This window comes from Hippopotamus amphibius, chromosome 10 (assembly GCF_030028045.1).
Source record: "Hippopotamus amphibius kiboko isolate mHipAmp2 chromosome 10, mHipAmp2.hap2, whole genome shotgun sequence".
NCBI lineage: Eukaryota > Metazoa > Chordata > Mammalia > Artiodactyla > Hippopotamidae > Hippopotamus > Hippopotamus amphibius.
The window spans coordinates 63,271,565-63,285,270 of record NC_080195.1 but is presented as its reverse complement, the minus strand read 5'-3'; the positions used below and the strand labels follow the sequence as shown (position 1 = coordinate 63,285,270).

Here is a 13,706-nt window from a genome sequence, read left to right as displayed (position 1 = left end):
CTGTGTGCAGCAATGAAGACCCAACACAGCCAATAAATAAAATAAAAATAAATAAATTTATTAAAAAAAAAAAAAAACTTAGTCAAATGCCTTTCCAAAATCAAAATACTTCCAGGGCATTCTCCTGAACTGTTTGTGTAATATCTTGATTTTAAAAGGAAATGTGTTGAATTTGTCATGGGTTTCTTGTTTAATGACAGAAATAGAAGAAAATATTTTGCAGATGAGCAGGTGACTTGTTCAAGATCACACAGTCTGCTGCTGTCAAGGCTAGAACTCAAATCCAGCTCTGCTGTTGTTCACTCCAGTGCTCTATGAATCAAACCACAAGTGCTGATGCCATTTGTCATTTAGGATAAGACTTCAAAGAAAACTGAAAGGAAATAAAGCCTCCATGGATGCTTCACTGTCTCTTTTGAGATATTTAATATTTAATCCCATAACATATAGCCCAGTCAACTCTTGATTTGTTATTCATTTAGTGTTCTGCCCAAAGCAGTAAAAGAGGCCAGCATTCCTAAATTAACTGTAGAGAATAGTATTCTTAGCAGTTTGGGCATCCTAGCTCCCCTTGGAAAGTTATTTTACCACCCCTTGCCCCCATTAATACACACAGTGGATCACGATAGAGTAATATCACTTTGTTCATAATGAATCCCAGCATGGGAAGCTTTTGTATATTAAACGAGAGGCATATATAGCTTGACTTTTAATTTTGCAGATGAAGAAACTGAGACCCAGGCACGAAAGGCTTCCTGTAGCCATAGTGCTTAGCAGAGTACTTAGTACATAAGCATACTTAGCATGTAGTAAATACTTAGTAAATACCCAGATATTGTACAGCTTTCTTCAATATTGTTTTCTTCTCCACACAGGAATTGGATTTTTACCTTTCTTTCCCCCCAGCTTTGTCCTTGAGCATTTATTTCCTTAGAAGTGTTGAAATGGAACAGATTTTTCAAGAATACCTATTACTTTAGAAAAGCTCCAGTGATATAGTAAAAGCTCAGATAACCAGGTTTATTTTTCCTGGTTTTTGACTTATAGGAAAATAAGGTCCTTTCCTCCCCTTTGAAAAATTGATTTTAAATAATTTAGTTTAAAAAAAAAAAAGAGGCGCTCCCGAAGAATGAATAGCCGAGGGCCATTTAGCCCAAATGTGCACATCTTCATTAGGGTCCAATGAAAACTGATGCTCACAACAAGTCTGAACCTAATGTATGATAAGACCTGCAGTCACCGGTGATTTAATTATGTTCACTATACTGTACTTACTAAAGCAAGAAGGTATTCCTTAATACATTTCAGAAAGGTTTTCAATAGCAGTAGTTGAAACAAAAAGGCCTTATAAGTAAATTTAGTCAATCAGACCAAGCTACTCCTCCAGCCTTTTGGTTAATATAGGTTTGAGTGTATGTCCTCCTTCACAGTTTGGAAACAGCCAGTTTTATTAACCTGAGGCTGGCAAAATATGAACAGTAATATCCTGTGAAGCTGCACTGAGTATCCCTTGCTTCTTCTGCAAAACCCAATAGTCCCAAGTTCTGTTCCCTATTTTGTAAGCATAATTCACATCAGTTAATAGTGGTGGTGTTTTTACATGGCTATTCTTATCTCATATTCTGAAATCCATTCTCATGACCCATTTATTATTTTTATGCTTCATAATAATGCTTTTAACTAGATGTTTTTAACAGGAAATGAAGATACAAATATATACATAACTATGATCCATGTATACATGAACTATACAGAAGCACAGTTGAAAACTGTAATATAAGTAGATGAAGTTATGATTACTAGTAGAATTAGTTAATTCTTGAGTAGTACTCAGTACAAAGTGTCCATATGTAATTTTAAATCAACATGGGATATTGGAAGAAAAACCTATGAATTGGGAAATACAGATTCAATACTTCTTGTAGAATTTTAAAATGTAAAGATCTAAAACCGTAATAACCTCTTTAAGGTACTATTCAGAAAGTGCTTATAGACCTATTTCCTAAAGCTTCAAACAAATTTCTTTTTACATGGCACATTCTAATGGTCATATTCCTATATTCTTTTCTTTGTTATTGTTTTTATCATTATTAAGAGACTAAGTTGAGCTTATTAAACTTTAGAAAGAGTACTTCAGAAAGAAACCTAAATTTTAGGTTCAATTTTTAGTATTTATATAAAAAGCATGTGTGGCTTCTTACACGGTGAACTTAACAACCCCTAACTGTGTGTGTGTGTGTGCGCATGCGTGCATGTGAGTGAAGTTGCCCTTAAAGCCTATAAAATAGCAAAGAAGAATTGCAAGAAAATAGTGCACTGATTGCTAAATTGTTCATAGTGAGTAAGTCTGTCTTAGTCTGTTCAGGTTGCTGTAACAAACTACCACAGACTGGGTGGCTTATAAATGAAAAATGTTTATTTCTCATAGTTCTGGAGGTTGGAAGTCCAAGATCAGGGTGCCAGCATGGCCAGGTGATGGCCCTCTTCTGGATCACAGACTTCTTGTATCCTCACATGGCAGAATCGTCAATTAAAGGGCACTAATCCCATTCATGAGGACTCTATCCTCATGACCTAAGCAGCTTCCAGAGGCACCACCTCCTAATACTATCACTTTGGGTGTTAGGATTTCAGTACATGTATTTGGGGTAGGGGGGGACACAAACATTTAGACCACAGCATTCTGCTGCTGGCCTCCCAAAATTCGTAAACTCCTTACATGCAAAATGCATTCACACCATCCCAATAGCCCCAACATCTTAACTGGTTCTAGCATTGACTCAGAAGTCTAAAGTCCAAAGTCTCATCTAAATATCTATATCAGGTATGGGCGAGACTCAAGGTATGATTCATCCTGATGCAAATTCCCCTTTAGCTGTGAACCTGTGAAATCAAACAAATTATGTGCTTCCAAATTGTAGTGGTAGGACAGGCCTAGAGTCAAACACTCCCATTCTAAGAAGGAGAAATAGGAAAGAAAGGGATAATAGTTCCCAAGCAAGTCAGAACCCAACAGGGCAAACAGCATCAAATATTAAGGCTCGGGAATAATCTTTAACTTGATGTTCTCCACTGAGGCAGGAGCCCCACTTTCTGGACACATTAGTGCGTCCCTGCCCCCATGGCTTTGCTGGGCACAGCCCTGAGGCATTCCTCCCAAGCAGGAATGGTACACCTGTGGCTCTACTGGTTTGGAGTTGCAAGGACCTGCAGCCCCACCCCCACAGCTGTGCTGGGCATTGCCCTAGTCGGGGTCTCTGTGGTGGTCTTGCTCTTGGTGTGCCTTCTGCTTGGGTCTTGTACCTGTAGCTCCAAGTGGCTCCATTCTTTGAAATCTAGATGAAGATAGCCACTTCCTAACATCTCTGCTGGGGAGGGATCTGGCTCCCATGGCTTTGGGCAGGAGTCTTCTGGCCTGTGAAACTGAGGTGATGCCTTCCCTACTTTTGAAACTGAGCAGGAAGTCTTGATGATCTCTGAATCACCTTGTGTTGAATATCGCACATTTGCAGAATAGCTCTATGGTTCCCTCCTATGAATTTCAAGAAGTCTGACAATCAGCCTTCATTTGTTCTGGTCTCCTTCCCCTTGGGTTCAAATTGAAGTTTTCTTGCTGGGGTGGCTATTTAAAATCCCTTGTTCATACACATACTCATTTTCTCATCAAAAGGTCTCTTGGCCACACTCTTAGTGGTCTCTCCCAAACATGCTTGCTCATTTTTTGTAATATGTGTAAGCTGAGAGTTTTCCAAATTTTAAATGGCTGCTTCCCTTTTGATTACAAATTCTGTCTTTAAGTCATTTCTTTCTTCTTCATGTTTTACTATAACATTTGAGGGAAGCCAAATGGGACCTTCAACACTTTGCTTAGAAAAACATTCAGCCAAAGAGCCAGTTTTGTTGGATATTTTCATCTTCCACAAGATAGAACCATAAGTTCTATCTTCCACAAATTACTAGGACATGAGCACAATTTAGCCACATTCTTTGCTACTTGTTAACAAGGATTGCCTTTCCTTCAGTTTCCAAATAACATGTTCCTCATTTCCATCCGAGACCTCATTAGAATGGCCTTTACTGTCCATCTTTCCACCAACATTCTGTTGAAGGCCACTTAGATGTTCTCTAGGAAGACTGAGGCTTTCTCTGCAGCTCTTCTTCTGAGCCCTCACCAGAATAGCTTTTAATGGTCTGTTCACTGTAATGTAGGCTTTTTCTAGCATGCACTTCAAAACTCTTCCAGCCTCTACCCATTACTCTCAGTTCCAAAGCCACTCACATTTTTAGGTATTCGTTATAGCAGCACCACACTTTCAGGACCAGTTTTCTGTCTTAGTCAATTCAAGGTGCTATGACAAAATAGACTGAGTGGCTTATAAACAACAAATACTTATTTCTCACAGTTCTGCAGGCTAGAAATCTGAGATCACATTCATGTTTGACTATGAATGACAAAGCTTCTTACCAGGAGAATTATTATTGTATTTCATATTTAGAAAGTTCCAAAGAAAATGGATGTCAAGTGTCTTTATCAAGTAGGTCTAAATTAACCTAAGTAAGCCACCAAAGCAAATATGTATGACTCTTGTATTGAAATATTTATACCTGAAATATATTATTTATATCTTTGCATGAATCTTAGAATTATTTGATTCTTTTTATTAAAACATTTTAATTAGATTTATTTGAAGTTGTACACTACTGTATATGTATCTTTTTCATTATTCAGTAAGGGACCTACCCTCTTCTGAGGGTTCGGGAAAACCCATCTTGGAGGAAGTGATGGATAAGATAAGATCTGATGAGTAGTTAATTAGGTAGATTGGGCTGAGAGTGGTAGGAGGAAATGCAGAGGCCCTGAGGGGAGAAAGAGCAGGATGTCTAGGAGAACTTAGAAGAATATTATGACTGGATTTTAAAAAAGAGCAAGAAGGGTGGAATTATTCAGGTGGAAACCAGAATATTTTGTGTGCTTTGATGAGATCATTGCAAGCACAGAGGATAGAGAACATTGAAAGGTTTTCGGCTAGAGAGTGAAGTATTTGTATTTACATTTTGTAAAGATCAGTTTGGTTGCTACAGGAGGGATGCTTTTAAGTGAGGCACAAATGAGAATGCAGAAGTCAGTCAAGAGAAGAGATTGTTATAGTGGTAGCTTAGACCAGGTGGTGGCAGTGAAGATGAGAAGAAATGGACTGGTTTACTTTAGGAACTTGAATTAACGGTGTTTTATGATTGACTTGATGTGTGAGAGTGAGACAGAGGAAACCACACATTAACAGCAACATCCGGTGCATTGATGATATAGTGACAACTACCGAAACAGGGACAGCCCCAAGAGAAGCAGATCTGTTGGCTGGACTTCAGAAGAGAGGGATTGCCTTAAAATACAAATTTGGCAGTCATTGGCATAAGGTAATTGAAACCTCCAGAATGAATGATGTTAGCTAAGGAGGAGTGTAGAGTGAGAGTACATTTGACTTGGTAACCCTAGTCCAAGGCCTTGCAAGGAGACTTGTCACCCAAGGAATCAGAACATGAAGAAATACACACCACTCACCTGCTTTTTGTTTGTTGTTGTGGTTTAATCAGTATTGCTTTATAATTTTTTAACTTAACTTTTTATTTCAAGATAATTGTCAATTCATGTGCAGTTACCGAAAGTTATACAGAGAGATCCCATGTACATTTTATTCCTGTTTCCCCGGTGATAACTTTTTGCAAAACTATGGTAAAATATCACAGAGTCTCAACATACGTACGACAACATGTAGAACATTTCCATCACCTCAGGGTCCCTCATGTTGCTTTTTTTATTGTCACATCCACTTCCCTCTTGCCCTCTCCCCCTTTATAATTGCTTGCAACTGCTAATCTGTTTCTCATTTCTATGATTTTGTCACTTTAGGAATGTTATAGAAATAAGGTCGTATAGTATGTAATCTTTTGAGATTGACTTTTTTTCATTCAGCATAATTCTGTGGAGATGGATGTAAGTTGTGTGTATTAGTATAGTTGACTCTTAACAATATGGATTTGAATTGTGCAGGTCCACTGAAATGGACTTTTTTTTTTTTCAGTAAATACATAACACAGTACTACACGACCTATATGGTTGGTTGAAACCACGAGTGTCAACAGTAAAGTTACACACAATTTTTAATTGTGCGGCAGGGGAGAGGGGGTCGGCACCCCTAACCCCTGCATTGTTTAAGGGTCAACTGTGTACTCTCTGGTAAAATGTCTTTTCATGCATTTTGTTCATTTTCTAATTGGATTGTTTTTTTACTGTTGTGTTTTGAGAGTTCTTTGTATATTCTAGATAACAGTTGTCAGATACATGGTTGACATGTATTTTCTCCCAATCTGTATCTTATATTTTCATCCTCTGTATAGGTTTTTTTGGCAGAGCAAAAGTTTTGAATTTTGTTGGAGTTTAGTTTATCAATTTTTCCTTTTATGGATATGCTTTTGGTGTTAAGTCCAAGTCCCAGATTTACGTAGCCCAACATTCTGAAGACTTTTTTTCTCAAGAGCTTTATAATTTTGTATTTTACATTTAAGGTCATGATTCATTGTGAGCTAATTTTTTTATGAGGTGTGTTTCTTAGGTTGAGGTCCTTTGAATGGACCTGTAGATGTCTAGTTGCTCCAGCACCATTGGTTTGAAAAGGCTAACCTCCTCCATTGAGTTGCCTTGGTCAAAAATAAGACAGGCATATCTATATGGGTCTGTTTCTGGTTTTCTATTCTGTTTCTATTGTGTCTGCTTCTTTAGCAATATCACACATTCTTGATTATTATTGTAGCTATATATTAAGTCTTGAAATCAGCTGGACTGATTTCTCACACTTCATTCTTCTTTTTCAAAATTGTTTTAGCTATTATATATGGTTCCTTGCCTTTCTATATAAAGTCTAGACTAATCTTTGTCTCTATCTACTGCATCTTCAGAAATCTTGCTGGGAATTTTTTTTTTAAAGGAATTGTGTTAAATCTGTATGTCAGTTTGGGGAGAATTTACATTTTTATTATGTTTAGCCTCTTCATTTATTTAAATCTTTGATGTTTTTTCATCAGCATTTTGTACTTTTCAGCATACATGTGTTGGACATGTTTTTATTAGTTTTACAATTAATTAGTTCATTTTTAAAACTACTATAAATGGTATTATATTTTTATTTTTATTTTTGGCCGTGGTGTGTGGCATGTGGGATCTTAGTTCCCTGACCAGGGATAGAACCCACGCCCCCTGCACTGGAAGTGCAGAGTCTTAACCACTGGATTGCCAGGGAAGTCCAATGGTATTGTATTTCTAATTTTGGTGTCTACATGTTTATATCTAGTATAAAAAAATGTTAATCTTGATGTCCATATGTTCATTGCTCATAAATAAAAATTATTGTGTATTTAACTTGTATCTTTTGACATTATAAATTCACGTATTCATTTTAGAAATTGTTTTTGTAGATTTGTTGGGATTTTCCATATAGGCAGCCATGTCATCTGCAAATAGGGATAGTTTTGTTTCTTCTTTGCAGAACTATATGCCTTTTATTTCTTTTCCTTGATTTACTTTGTTGGCAGAAGTTCCAGCACTATATAGTAAGAGTAATGAGAGTGGATGGATATTCTTCCTTTGTTCCTGATCTTAGAAAAAAGGCATTCAGTATTTTAGTGTTATAATGTTAGCTGTAGGTTATTTTTAGAAGCTCCTCATCAAATTGAAGAAATTCTCCTCGATTTCTCTCTTTTTTTTTCAACTATACTTTATTTTATTTATTTATTTTTTTATTATTTTTGGGGGGGTACGCCAAGTTCAATCATCTGTCCTCAATTTCTCTTAACTGAAAGTTTTTATTGTGAATGGAATTTTGAGTACTTTTTCTGAATCAGTTGATATGATCATATGAATTTTCTCTTTTTTACCTGTGGTGGATTGTATTAATTGATTTTTGAATATTGAACTATCCTTGCATTCCTAAAATAAATCTCTGGTTATGTTATATAATTCTTTTTATATATTGTTGAATTCTATTTGCTAATATTTTGTTAAGGATTCTTGGATCTGTTCTAATGAGGGATATTGATGTGTAGTTTTCCTTTTTGGTACTGTCTTTGTCTGGTTTTGGTACCAAAGTAATACCAAAGTCATTTTTCTATTTTTAATTTCATTGATTTCTTCTCTCTCTCTCTCTTTTTTTGTACACATTTAGTTTTATTGTAACAAAGCAACTTGTACACTTTTAAGGTTTAAAACTGAGCATCATCTTTCCTTTCCAGTGAAACAAAAAGAAAAATTTAAAAATAAACAGGAACAAAATTACAATAGAGAATGTCAATTGCAAATAAGATCCTACAGGTTCTGCTGATTCTCCCATCGAGTAGCAGGGCTCAAGTCATCATTAGGAGAGAATTCTATTTTAAAAGTGTCATCTTAAACTGCAAGAATGTCCATTAAACATCACAATTAAACATGCCAAAGGAGAAGCCATGTTGTCAAAATGCCCGCTTAACCCACCCAAACATCTCAAACCCACCCTTTGCTGACCTTCTATAACCCCATTTTTTAAAGTATTTTTTTCTTTTTTTTAAACAAGAGAAAGTAGACAGATACATGTTGGTAAATGCTAACTGTCCATATTCACATAGAGACGCAGTGTAATCTCTGACCCCAATATACAGAGAAAGGAGGAAAAAAGCTGGAATTCTATGCACTACTACACAGGGGCCTAGCACCCTGCAGCTTCCAGCAGAGCTAAGGGAGCAGAAGGTTTTTCTTTTTTCCCACAGAGCATGGTGGTGTTGATTCCATAAAGTTTTTGTTGAGACAGGAAGGGATAAAAATGAATTTGGAACAGAAAGGGGTAGAGATTCTTTTCCCACTGAATTCTGCTCAAGATATTTCCCCCAAAATTGGTTGTGAACCATGGTATAAAGAGAAAAGAGACCTCAAAAACAGGGTGACTGAGCACAAGAAGAGGAAAGAAAAAAAAAAAAAAAGACTGCAACTTGCTCCCAGGGACTGGAGAAAATTAAAAAAGGAAGGTTGGAATACATCAGTGTTCCATTAGTCATCTTCTCCTTCATCTTCCTCTCCTTCCTCCCCCTCATCATCATCTTCATCTTCTTCACCTTCATCCTCATCCCCTTCTTCATCAGTATCTTCCAGTCCTTCTTCCTCTTCATCATCATCATCATCATCATCATCATCATCTTTTCCTTCCCCTTCCTCATCATCCGTGTCCGGAACCAAGTAGTACTGTAATGGATTTGGCCAAATATCATCTTTGATGACCTCTCCTAACTCATTTGCACCTGCATCAGAATGATCAGTAAACCAGGTGAAGAAGCTTTCTGGTTCCTCATGCTGTCTCTTCCTGCTGGCTTTATTCTGTGTTTGACTTGAACATTTCGTCAAATCCTTTCTGGGTTTCCATTTGATTTCAGTGGACTTTGAAGATGGATCACCACTTTCATTCAGATTAAATTCTTTGGTGAGAACTTTATTTTCGAAGTAAGGGTTTTCATCAAAATAAAAATCTATTCTGTAACCTGATTTAATATCTTCAAATTCTGTCACTTCAACTCTTGTCAAATAATGCAGCGCCTCTTCATCCTCCTCCCCAAGCAGTGCAGACACTTGTGGATGGTTAACAAATGTTGTTACCCAAAAATTTGGGATTTTGGCGATCAATTCCGACCTCTTCTGAAAATATGGTTGGCGGAGTTTGTTATATTTCTGTTCTACTTTCAAAATCTCCTCACTGGCTTGTTCATTAAGTCTGTCTATTTCATTTTGTACTTCATCAGTATGTTCAATTGCTTCTTGCTGTTCTTTTTCTTCCTTCGGCAAATTCGGAGAAGCAGACGTTGCCTCTGACCGGAGGCAGGAGCCAGTCTTGGTTTCTTCGGTTTCTTCGGTTTCTTCGGTTTCTTCGCTTGGGGTGGAAGTGTAGACTGGTGTTTGGGGGCCATGCTCAGAGAAAAGCCAAAAATCCACCCAGGGGAAGAGGTTCGTACTTGGAGCTCTGAGAACTAAGGCTGCCCCAGGTGACAGAGGTTTAAATAACTCTCTCTCTCTTTTTTAAATAACATTTATTTATTTATTTAGGCTGCACTGGGTCTTAGTTGCAGCATGTGGGATCTTCGTAGCAGCATGCTGGATCTTTAGTTGTGGCATGTGGCATCTTTTAGTTGCGGCATGTGGACTTTTTAGCTGCGGCATGCATGTGGGATCTAGTTCCCCAACCAGGGATAGAAGCCAGGCCCCCTGCATTGGGAGCATGGAGTCTGACCCACTGGACCACCAGGGAAGTCCCTCTTTTCTTTATTATTTCTTTAATTTCTGCTTATTTGGCTTTATTTGGATCTTTTTCAAGGTTCTTGAGGTGGGAGATTGAATTACTGATTTGAAAGATTTTCTTTTCCAAAAGAAAGCATTTAGTGCTACAGATTCCCCTCTCAGCACTGCTTTTGCTAGTTTCCACAGATTTTGATAGGCTTCTTTTCATTTTCGTTCAGTTCAATGTGTTTTTTTAAAAAATTCCCTTGAGACTTCTGATTCATAGATTATTTATAAGTATATTGTTAGTTTTCAGGTGTTAAGGAGTTTTCCTGTTATGTTTTTGTTAATGATTTCTGATTTGATTCCATTGTGATCAGAGAACACATTCTTAAGATTTTAATTTCTTTAAATTTGTTGATGAACTTGTTTTATACCCTAGCATATAGTCTTTATTAGTATGTATTCCTTGGGCACTTGAAAAAGAATGTGTATTCTGCTGTTGTTGGGTCAAGTGTTCTATAAATGTTGATTAGATCCTATTGTTTGATGATGTTATTGAGATTTTTTTTTTAAGTTTTTTTGGTGTGGGCCATTTTTAAAGTCTTTATTGAATTTGTTACAGTATTGCTTCTGTTTTGTGTTTTTGGCTGTGAGGCATGTGAGATTTTAGCTCCATGGCCAGGGATCAAACCCACACCCACTGCATTGGAAGGCAAAGTCTTAACCACTGGACTGCCAGGGAAGTCCCTGTTGTTGAGATCTAGTATATTCTTTATTATTTTCTCTGTAGTTGCTGAGAGAGGTTTGTTGACACCTCACACTCTGTGAATCTATGTCATATCAGTTTACTAGGTTTTTATTTTACGTTTTATAGATCTGTTATTAATACATACATATTATAGGATTGCTCTATCTTCTTGGTGGTATGGCCCTTTTATCATGAGGCTCTTAATGTCCCTCTCTGTGTCTGGTGATTTTCTTTGCTCTGAGGTCTACTTTTCTGATTAATATATCAATAGCATTCTTGCTTTATTTTGATTAATGTTTGCATGATATACCATTTCCATTCCTTTACTTTCAACCTATCTATGTCATTATACTTGAAGTGAGTTTTTTGTAGCATATAGTTAGATCATTTTTTTTAACCCAGTGCCAATCCGGCTTTTTAATTACTGCATTTATTTCCGCTTTCTTTATGTCCCTTTACTTCCTGCATTTATAATACAGTTGTCTTACATGCATTTGGAACTGTATTAGCCACTGTTAAATAATTTGTTAAAACCATCAAAAATAATTTAGAAAAGTAAAGAGAAGAAGGAAAGCATGTTGTATTTACCCATGTTTTGGCTTATCATGTTCTTTTTTTTCCTTATATTCTGAGGCTCCTTCTTTTATTTTTTCCATTTTGTTTATTAAATTTCTTTAGCCGCTCTTTTTGGTTAAGTGTATTGATAAAAATTCTCTGAGTTTTCGTTCATCTGATAATGTCTTTATTTTCATTTCCTTCTTGAAGGATATTTTCACTGGGTATAGGATTCTAGGTTGACAGTTCTGTTCCTTTAGCACTTGAAAAATTGCCACTGCCTTCTCATCTCCATGGTTTCTAGTCTGATTATGATGTGTCTTGGTGCTTGCCAGATTTGGAAAGTTTTCAGCCATTATTTGAGTACTTTCTCAGCCTTGCCTTTTTTTCTCCTTCCTTCCTGCATTGCAATAACATTGATTTTAAACTTTTGTTATTGTTTCATAGATCCCTGAGGCTCTGTTTAGAATTTTCAGAAATTTTCCTTTCTTTTGTTCCAGTTGCATAGTATGTATTGTTTTGTTTTCCAATTCACTGATTCTTTCCTCTGTTCCCTCCACTCTGCCTTTGAGCCCACTCATTAAGTTTTAAATTTTGGTTATTGTGTTTCTCAGTTCCAAAATTTCCATTTGGTTCCATTTTTATCTTCTATTTATTTGCTCAGGCATTTTATGTTTTTATTTGTTTCAGGTATGTTTGCAGCTGTTCATTGAAACATTTCTTTAATAATGGCTGCTTTAAAATCTTTGTCAGATAATTTTAACATCTCATCTTTAATTTATCATCTGTTAATTGATTTTTTTTTTCATTCAAGTTGACATAGTCTTGGTTTTGGTATATGAAGTAACTTTCAGTCGAAACCTGGAAATTTGGGGCATTATGTTGTGAATCTTTGGATCTTACATAAACCTCCTGTTTTTGCTGACTTTGACACTGCTCTAGCAGGGGGGCCTCTGTTGATATCCAAGGTAGAGACAGACTCCTTGGTACTTCTGGGCAGAGTTGGGAGGTCCCATCCCTCACTAGGCCTCTGAGGATACCACTGCAGCTGGACTGGTCAGGAGTGTCTCATTACTGATTTACACATGGCCTTCACTGACACTGATGGTCAGGCTCAGTGGTGGCCTCTTTACTGCTGGGCAGTGGTCAAAGTCCTGTCTGTCTTCACTAGGCCTCTTCTGATACCACCCACGTAGTGGAAGAGAGGGAAACATTATAACTGCTCGGTGGGAGATGAAAGTTGTGTGGCTGCACATGATCTCCATTGACTCTGTATATGCAGGGGGAGAGGGAGGACTTGGACTTGTTACTGTGTGATGGGATGAAAATCCCAGCTCCCTACTTGTCCTTCTCTGATACCACTCCATTTTGGGGGTGAGGGGCCAGAGTTTTTTTTTTCTGTCATGTTTGTCTCAGGTAGTACAGTGATTGTCTAAAAATTTTCTGTCTTGCTAGGCTTGCCTGGTTCTTTGGCTAGAGAGAGCTGACCTTTGTTGGGACTTTTTTGTCTGTGCCTCATTGGCATTTCTGGGTTCCTGGCTTCTTCAGTTCCAAATGTAGGATGTAGGGGGTGAAAAGAAGATCCAGGGAACTCAACATTGTGGTGCTCCTTGGGTCGTGAAGTTCCTAGCTAGCTTGGTTTTTTTTCTTCCTTTCAGAGTCTTCTTATGATTGTTTTGTATATGATGTCCAGTGTTTTTAGTTGTATTTAGTGAGAATGTTAGGGATAAGTATGTTTGTACCACGTTTCTGGAAGTAAAATTTCCTCACCTGTTTTTTAATGTGGCCGAGAAGATGAAAACACTGCAAAGTTGGTATTATAGAGAATGTAGCTTGGAATTTCCAGGTGGAATTATTAACATTGGAATGGGTCTTCCAAAGACAGAGAGATTCTTACCTCAGATAATTTGCATATGCTTCAATTTGAAGACCTGAGTTTCTGCTTGGTAACTGACAATGACCCAGTGTTTTTGATTTTCTTTCCATATGGTATTTTGGTCTTGGCTTTTGTATATACAGTCAAACAGGAAGCATATTGGGTAAGGGTACACCTTTGTAAATCATTTTCAGTTCTGGTGCTGTTTAGTTGATTCCCCTGGGTTTTAGTCCTTTGGG

At 37.1% G+C, this 13,706-nt stretch overlaps 1 protein-coding gene and 1 pseudogene across 12 annotated transcripts in view; one reads left to right on the top strand and one right to left on the bottom strand.

The window, feature by feature from the left end:
- Positions 1–13,706, top strand: part of BBX (BBX high mobility group box domain containing) — a 268,773-nt gene that overhangs the window by 75,804 nt on the left and 179,263 nt on the right. The gene's annotated exons all lie outside the window — the stretch shown is intronic.
- Positions 8,264–9,978, bottom strand: LOC130829933 (protein SET-like; annotated as a pseudogene).